The 9,632-nt window shown below is 32.1% G+C and overlaps 1 pseudogene; it reads left to right on the forward strand.

Moving 5' to 3' along the window:
- Window positions 1-8,418: 8,418 nt before the first annotated feature.
- LOC105501724 lies at window positions 8,419-9,387 on the forward strand (annotated as a pseudogene).
- The last annotated feature ends 245 nt before the right edge of the window (window positions 9,388-9,632 follow it).

Genomic DNA, 9,632 nt, shown 5'->3' on the forward strand with positions numbered 1-9,632 from the left:
TTGGAAAACATAATCTACTGTTCATAATGACAAATAAAACAGAAAATTATTGCAAGATATTAGTGAAGAATATATTGCACTATAAAACACCTACAAAAATATTCTACTTTGAAAATGGAGGATCTATATTAAGTACTGACATACAATGAGAATATTATTGAAATAGCTATTCTTTTCAAATCAAAATACAATTTCAGCATAATTTTTATTTGTAATTTAAAAACATTATTCTTGCCAATATAATTTTAAGCAAAATTATGTATTTAATTTTACAAAGTTTTAAAATAATATTAACATAAAAATGAAAAAATAAACATGGAAGACAGGCTTAGAAAATTTTGAAAAGGAAATAGTGAGATCGATGGGGGAATATATCTCTTAGATAGAAAATAAATTATGGAATTAAAGTAACTAAAATGTAATAGGCAGATTAATAAAGTATATTTCAGTTGGCAGGACATAGGGCCATCTATATCTTCCAGAGGATAAAAAACTATAATCCTTTCATATTTCTAAAAGTAGAGGGCAAATGAATTTTGGTAAAAACAGTAATGTCAGCTGCATATACATATATATATATATATATTTGATTCTGCCATGTTAGTAAACAACTAAATATACATCATAACAATGAGATGTCTATGTTCATATTTCAAGTGTTAAAACAAATTAACCAATGTTGTTAAAAATAAATCAACCAATATTGCAGAGAGATAAGTAAAATGAACTTTGACAAACACTGTTAATGTGTGTAAAAACTGATAAAATGTTTTAGGAAATTTAGAAAAACTTTAAAGAAATCTTAAAAGTCTAATAATTTTGGATCTTATAATTCTCCTTCTGGGAATTTATTCTAAAAACATTAATAGAAAAACAATCATAACACTATTTTTTAAAAGGGTACTCTGGGAACAATCTAAATATCCAAAATCAAGGAAATGGTTAAACACATTAATGTGTAACCACAGTGTAGACTATTATGCCTGAAAGTGGAATCCAAAAATAATTTTTACTGTGGGGAGATATGGGGGCCATAACTTTAATTGAAAAGTGAGACATAAAATATTATATATGATATTTCATTTACCTTAAAGTATGTCTTTTTCTTAGGGAAAACAAATAGAAGGTAATATTTATGAATATTAATGGTGTTTCTCTTTGAGTAATGAAACTATAATTTATATTATCATGCATGTTCGTACTAATTTTTCTTATATTTCATATGGTACATGGATTGCCTTTATAATTATAATAAAACTAGTTTTAGAAAATAACTTATACAAATTAAAGGTAAATCAAAGCTTTCATATTTCATTTAAACCAATACCATCCATTAACCCATGATAGTATGGAAATCCTCTATTTCTGGGACCTCAGAACACTACATTGTGATTCTAAGATATTTCCAGTTATAAAATATAAACTATGTCCTTACTATATTTTCAGATTTTCAAATGCCATTTTAAATGATGAATACAAAAATATTAATGTGACTATATGAACATGTGTTAGACTGGAACTAGCCAGGTCAAATACATTTGAAAATTGAAAGTATATATTAAAATAAAGTTGTAGTGCTCAAATTCCAAGATACTAATTTTTTTATTATACTTTAAGTTCTAGGGTACATGTGCACAATGTGCAGGTTTGTTACATATGTATACATGTGCCATGTTGGTGTGCTGCACCCATTAATTCGTCATTTACATTAGGTATATCTCTTAATGCTATCCCTACCCCCTCCCCACAATAGGCCCCAGTGTGTGATGTTCCCCTTCCTGTGTCCAAGTGATCTCATTGTTCAATTCCCACCTATGAGTGAGAACAGGCGGTGTTTGGTTTTTTGTTCTTGCGATAGTTTGCTGAGAATGATGGTCCACCAGTGACAGACCGGATTAAGAAAATGTGGCACATATACACCACGGAATACTATGAAGCCATAAAAAAGGATGAGTTTGCATCCTTTATAGGGACATGGATACAGATGGAAACCATCATTCCAAGATATTAATTTTAAACATAACTATATATCCACTTAAAAGCTTAGAATGTTAGAATGGCAGTTAATGTAGTATATTTTCACATAAATGATGATAAAACCAAAATTTAAAAACTCAATTTAAGTATATAAGATAAAAATATTTTAAATAGAAATTTAATATAATTCATTACTTATGTAGTATGTTTTTAATTTTTGTAACATTTATTTGAATTGAAAAAGGAAAGTATCACTACCACTTTACAACCTTAAGAATATTGAAATAACAGATTAGCATAGCATAAAAATTAGATTACTAGTGAATTCCGATATGATTTATGTGTAGCTTATAAAATATTACAAGTATAAAATATTACATACATTTGTTTTAAAAATAAACTAGTGAATAATGGTTACATAAACTTTAGTAGTCAAACTTTTAAATCTTAATTTGTACATAAAAAGAATATTAAATGTCACATCTGAGGTAATTTATATTTTGCTATCTTTAAATAGGAGAAAGAGATGAGAATTATGGAGGAAAATAAAAGTTATTAAAACCAAATGTGTCATTCTCTGTATTAGTTACTTAGCTTTTTATAAATGCAAAGAAAATCTTTCCACTGCTGGAACATTTCTCATGGCCAGGTACTATTCTAAATCCTTTTACACGCATTGTCCCATAGATTGTGCAGAGTGATTGTTTCTAACTTAGGAGCTTGAAAGCCTGTGAAGGGATTAAATGCTATGAGCATCGACCACATTACACTAAAAGTATAGCTGATCAAAGTGAGGAGGTGGGACGCGGGGAAAGCAGAGATTCTAATGGTGAAAGTGCTAATATTTCCCTTTTATAAATGAGGAGCCAAAGATAAAGCCTATGGTTAATGGAATAAAAACTAGAGTTTTAAGTATTCCACTTGAAATTAAAGGGTAGAATTATATCTAAGTGAAGAATAGTTGCTGGAAAAAGAAGGGAAGGAAGGTGATGAACAATCTAAGTATGTATTCTATCAGAAACTAAATAAATAATGTCTAAGAGACCAAAAAGACCCACCAGATTGATAATAAGAATATAGCTGTAATTGTCAAAAGATGTAAAACAGACAAAAGGACAAAAGTTACTGCTTCTGTGAAGACAACATGGTAGAGAACAGATGAGGAAGCAGATATTATTTGAATTTGGTATTGAATTTTAATCATTAAAAAATTAATCATTAATTATTAAAAATAAATAAGCATTTTTGTAATTAAAATTTTGCCAAGCCCACCAGCTAAACAGTGTCTCCCTGCATGCTTCTCTGTACCATAGTACTTATCTTACAGTATTTGGCATATATAGTTCTCCCACCATACAGGCAATCTTTGAGTGTAGGGACTATCTTACTCATTCTGAAAGTGTTAGAATCTAACACAAAGAAAACAAGATATAATTCAAAAAAAATAAGTTATTGAATTAATTACTAATTGCTACAAATATAGAACCATCAGGAGTTAAACAAATGAAATAATTTTAATCTAAGAGTATACCAAAATTCAATAATTTGCAAATTTCAAATCTTTTTGTTCTAATGCACAAAGTGTCAAGAAAACCTGAATACATTATGCTGTTCACTATTGTCTAATTTATTACTCAAAAGAAGCTGCCAAAGTGCTTGCATATTTAAATACTCATAAAATTTACCAACTTCTCTATCTCAGAAAACAAAACAAGAGACTACTTTAGTTGATTAGCATATAAACAACTATTACTATTTTGGCTGTTTGTTAACTGTGATGATGCAGTAATACATTTCATTCCTAAATGCAGACATTACATAAAAGGGAGAAAGGACTAATGCAAGTAATTACCAAATCATGCAATTAGCTGTAGCCTAATTTTCTGCCAATAATAATTGAATAGTATGAATGCACGTGAGTGAAGCCACTCCAGGATTTATCTGAACTGAATTTATTAATGTCTGAGCCCCCAGCGAGTTAACATGTAAGTCTTATAACAATAAAATCCTGAGAATTGATAAACACGTAAGTACCTTTTAATAGCATTTTAATACTGATTTTTATAACCTCTTTATGAATTGAGCAATAATTTCATTTCAGCAATTTATATTGAGACTAAAATGATGTGTGCTGTTATTGGCAAAGTGAAGAGCTGAAAAGACTTTTTATTTTTTGGCTTAAGCAACAGAAAGTTTCTCATAGATGTGGAAGCTTGAAGTTTAAGATCAGGTTGCCAGCATGGTCTGGCTCTGGTGAAGGCTCTCTTCCTGCCTTCTAACAGGATGGAGGAAGAGGAACCTCTGTGGCGTCTCTTCTTATAAGAGCACCAATCGCATCATGCAGACTCCACCCTCATGATCTCATCTAAACGTAATACTACCAAAGGCCTATCTCCAAATATTAACACATTGGGGTATAGTGCATCAACAGATGACTTTGGAGGGTGATGCAATACACTCAATAGCAATGAGTATCTTGCATGCTTGTGATAACATAATTTAAAGCAATGATTCATACAAAAGTTGGGCAAAAGCAGTTTACATAATTAATATGTTCACATGATCTAATGTCTGAAACTCATTTTAAAATTAATTATTTATCTTTTAAAATTGTCATGTAGGGCTGGGCGCAGTGGCTCACAGCTGTAATCCCAGCACTTTGGGAGGCCAAGGTGGGTGGATCACTTGAGGTCAGGAGTTCGAGACCAGCCTGGCCAACATAGTGAAACCCTGTCTCCATGAAAAACACAAAAATTAGCCACATGTGTTGGTGGGTGCCTGTAATCCCAGCCTCTGGGGAGGCTGAGGCAGGAGAATCGCTTGAGCCAGGTAGGCGAAGTTGCAGTAAGCCGAGATCGCACGACTACATTGTAGCCTCGATGATAGCCTAGACTCCATCTCCAAAAAATAAAAATAAATAAATAAATAAAAAGTTGACATGTAATAATTATACACATTTATAGGGGTACATACAGAGTGATATTTTGATACATGCATACCATGTGTAATGATCAATTAAGGGTAATTAGCATATCCATCCCCTCAAACATTTATCATTTCTTTGTGTAGGAAACATCCAAAATTAAAAAGACTTTTTGGAACAACAATACTTGTATCCCAGACAAGACCATGAAACTCTTGCTGAATCCAGACTTCAGTGGGAAAAGTATTCATGGCTCAACCACACATAGTATAGATTTAGAGATTTAGAGCTCAAGGTATTTTTACAAATAGTTTTCTTGACAGATAAATCTCAAAATAAATCCTGCATTCATTTAAAGCGCACAATTTGGTAAGTTGTAACATAGAGCATCATTTTTTTTTCTAGTTTTAAGTTCCTTGGGGCAAGAGAGTATTCCTCATGTTTCTATTAGTCTGTCTTGGCTGGAAGTAGAAGTTGTATAAATTTGTTTTTGCAATGACTTTCAAGAGATATTGTTTCCATTTCTTTTTCCCCTTCGATCATGATTTACGAAAGAAAATAATTAAGTATATACCTTCTCATAATAGATGGTTCTTTGGCAACTGACTTTCTACCAGTTAGTATCAGATAAGTTTTTTCAAGCTCACAGACAAAAAAATAAATACCACAGCTAAGGAAAGATAATAATTACTAAAAAATAAATGGTTGTATGTATGTTACATGACTATAAATTTTCTCCTTTTATGTTAACTTCAAACTCCCTTATATGAACTCATTCTCAGTTCTCCCAGATGATAAATAGCTGAGGCAATAAAGGGTTCAGCATTAAGAAAAAAAAAATTATAGTTCTCTCTTCCCCCTACATATTAAGAATTCAAACTGAGCATATGTAATTATTGAAACACCCTCTCATGTATATTTTCTTGACATGTTAATGAAGTTGTGCACCATCACTGAAGCCATATTAGAGGACAAAAAAATGTTTTTACCATAAAATATCTTTTATCTAAGTATCGCATCACAGTGAAAAATATAATAGCAGACAGTAAAAGTAGGTAAGATAGATGATATATTCAGATTTGTTCTATGTGTTAAATAAAACTGACAAATTGCCCAAGAACTTGTCTTATTATATTCTTTCCAATGCTATAGTCTTAATTTCCTCATAACAACAACAACAAAAAATGATTCTTTTGGTGGAAGATATCCCTTTATTATTTCCAATAATACTTATAATATATTTTACCTGCACTCTACCTCCAGAATATGTTTTGTAGTTTTGATTTTGGACTTATTGTTACATTGGTTATGTAACATAATGAAATATATGGTATAACAAATGCCCTTGAATTTCTTTCTGATATTTTGTAGATTGTAAACAACTCTGATAAACAGAGAAAACATAAATAAAATATAGATAATATGAAACCAGAAGATAGTGGCCCAGGCAGCTAACATGAACATGAGCAACAGCCCATCTCTCCTCTAAAAATATTGCACTTGTATATACACCAGTCTAGTTTCTTGTATACAAAATTGCATAAAATTTATAAGTATATTTGATGCATTTGGTTCCCTTTAAAAGGTGTTAGAAAAAGGTGTACTTAACCGGGTACAGTGGCTCACGCCTATAGTCCCAGCACTCTGAGAGGCCGAGGTGGGCGGATCACCTGAGGTCAGGAGTTCGAGACCAGCCTGACCAACATGGAGAAACCCCATCTCTACTAAAAATGCAAAATTAGCCAGCTTGGTGGTGCATGCCTGTAATCCCAGCTACTTGGGAGGCTGAGACAGGAGAATCGCTTGAACCTGGGAGGCGGAGTTTGCAGTGAGCCGAGATCGTGGTATTGCACTCCAGCCTGGGTGATAAGAGCAAAACTCTATCTAAAAAACAACAAAACAAAACAAAACAAAACAAGGTATTCTTACTCTAGGGCTCTTTAGTGAACAAGTATACAGTTTCTAATGGTCATAGAATGTCAGACTACCGTAACAAAACCAAAATCCTGAAGGAAATTAATATACACCATGAAATTGTGAAGATTGTGATAAAAATTCCTCATAAGAATTATGGGGCTGAATATGCAGAAATTAATAAACCTATAGAAGTTCATCATTTGATGCTGTGTTTGCTTCTTGGAAAAGCAAACAATTACAATTAATAATTAAAATATTTAAAAATTCTCAAAAATAATTATCACTCAATATCTTTTATTGTAAATTTCTGCCAGATGCACAGTATAACTGTATCAGTAACTTTCTAGAAAATATAGATAAACCTAGAGATTTTGTTTCAATGGAATATGCAATATAACATATTATGTAACTCAAGGCTGAACATCATTCTGTCAGAAATTATTTATTCCAAAATAGGATTGAGGATAGAAAACAGACATAAAGATAGAAAACACACACACACATAAACATATGTGTGTTTGTGCATGTGTATACAAATATAAATGCATATTTATATTTTTGATATATATTATATATATCAAATATCAATATATAAAGCAAGAAAACTAAATTAGAGGCAGAAAATGTTGAGTATCCACTAGCTGTGCCAAAATAGTTTCAGAGGGCAATTCAACACTTGTCACCCAGCAGAGGTTTCAATGATGTCAAATCATGACTGCTTCCTCTATTTTCTAAGCATATAATATTGTCAGTATTATCACAACCACTTAGCACTGAATTCAGTGCTTTGTGTCAGGAACAAAAAGGTTGTATCTGGTATAATGCGACATGATATACCCGCAGCAGGTGGGCTGCTCTTTCCCGAAGTATTCAATCAGCAAGTATCAAACCCCAGAAGACTATAAGATAAAGCAAAAATAATAGGGGCATAATTTTTTTGGCAATTAAACAATTGAGGAGACAATCAAAATTGCAGAAGTCTTCTTTGTAGGATTTAACAAGGTGGTTTTAAAATTTATATGAAAACACAAAAAACCTAATATAGTTAAAGCAATTTTTTCAAAAAAAAGAACTAAGTAGAGAAGGTCTTACTGTACATGATTTCAATACATATTCTAAAAGTAGAGTAATCAAGACTATGGGCCTTGAGAAAAGTGACACATAGATCAATGGAACATTGCCCTCTAGGCAATCCAAGAAATGTGGTATCAACTGTATACCCATACGGAAAAATAAATTAGTGGCTTCTCTTATCATATATTGTGCATAAAAATGTACTCAAAATGAATTGTAGACCTAAATATAAAACCAAAAGCTATAATATTCCTGGAGGAAAAAAATAAGAGAAAATCTTTGCAACTTCCTGGTGATCAAAGTTTTCTTACATAGGAAACAATAGCAATGAACCATAAAGTTTCTTTTTTAAAAATTATAAATTGGACTTATTTAAAATTTAAAACATATTATTCTAAAGACATAGTGGAGAAATGAAATGGCAAACTATAACCTAAGAGAAAATATTCAAAACACATAAATTAGAAAAAGATATAAAGAATGCTTACAACTCTCAAGGTCCCAGAATTAGTGTAGTTCCTACCACAATGGCAGCCTTTGTTATGGAACCACACGTGCCCATGTTGGGATCTGAACCATTGATGGTGAGTTCATCCACATCTCCAAAGCCAGGAGGTAATGTCCAGTTCTTACCTGTCTTTTTAATGATGGATTTTCCAGTGACTCTATAAGTTCAATCAATTAGTGGTCCTAGTAGGAGTAATGGAAATGAGATCACGTTTACTTGCAGGTGGCTCATCACCGCCATAGTCAGTTACACCAGCTCATAAAGATAAAAGTGGAGCTCCACCAGTTAGAAGTATATGTAAAATGAAATTTCTAGACCAGGGCTTGGATCAACACTTTTAACTTCAAGAAGAGAGTCAAACATTTTATTAATGCAGAGTCCTCTTGGAGTTAAGACAACTACTCCTGCAACTGGGTAAAGTATATTTAGTCTAGCATATATTGGTCAGCCATGAAAGACAACATTATCTCCTGCCCACTTGGATCCTATACTCAAGGAGATCCTCTGACTTCAGAAGGTCACCTCAGTGACACTTGAGTTATTGTGTTTGGGTTTCCTCAAGCATCTGCTTTTTACATATTATAATTTGTATAATATGGGAATATCTCAAAATATGTTATGTCTAACACACAGGAAAATGCATATTTGTTATTAATCTAAACTGTAGGCCTAGAAAGCCTTAAGCAAAGACAGGATAATTTTTAGATAATTCATCATGATTGGTGTACAACCATGTTTTGATGCAAGTGTTATAGAAAACAGTGACAGATGTGCTTTATCATCTCCATCTTCAGCCTTTACATCACCAATCAATACCTTAGGTAAACCAATACAACCTGGAAATACTCCTAGAATTTCTACACTGAGACCTCTTTCTACAGCATACAGAGCTTCTATTAGTGACAATCAAGTTATTTCTAACAGAAAAACACCTAAAAACAATGAGAGTCTTGTATCCAAAGCAATAGAGTACATGTTTGGCTGCTAGCATGAGAAATTAGAACTCAGTGACCAAACAGAAGGTTGCTACACTAAAACAGAGTTAGCAGAGCACTGCTCATTTCCATCACTTAGTTATATAACCACTCCTGCAGTATTGAATAGCTATTGCATACTTCTTTTAGAAAGAATCCTTTTTCTTTAAGGACATAGCCTGTTGCCACTCACAATTTAAAGGATGCTTGGAATCCATTTTAAAGAAAACTAAAGATCCCTATAAATAGATTTTGTGCT

This window comes from Colobus angolensis, unplaced genomic scaffold (assembly GCF_000951035.1).
Source record: "Colobus angolensis palliatus isolate OR3802 unplaced genomic scaffold, Cang.pa_1.0 Scaffold74, whole genome shotgun sequence".
NCBI lineage: Eukaryota > Metazoa > Chordata > Mammalia > Primates > Cercopithecidae > Colobus > Colobus angolensis.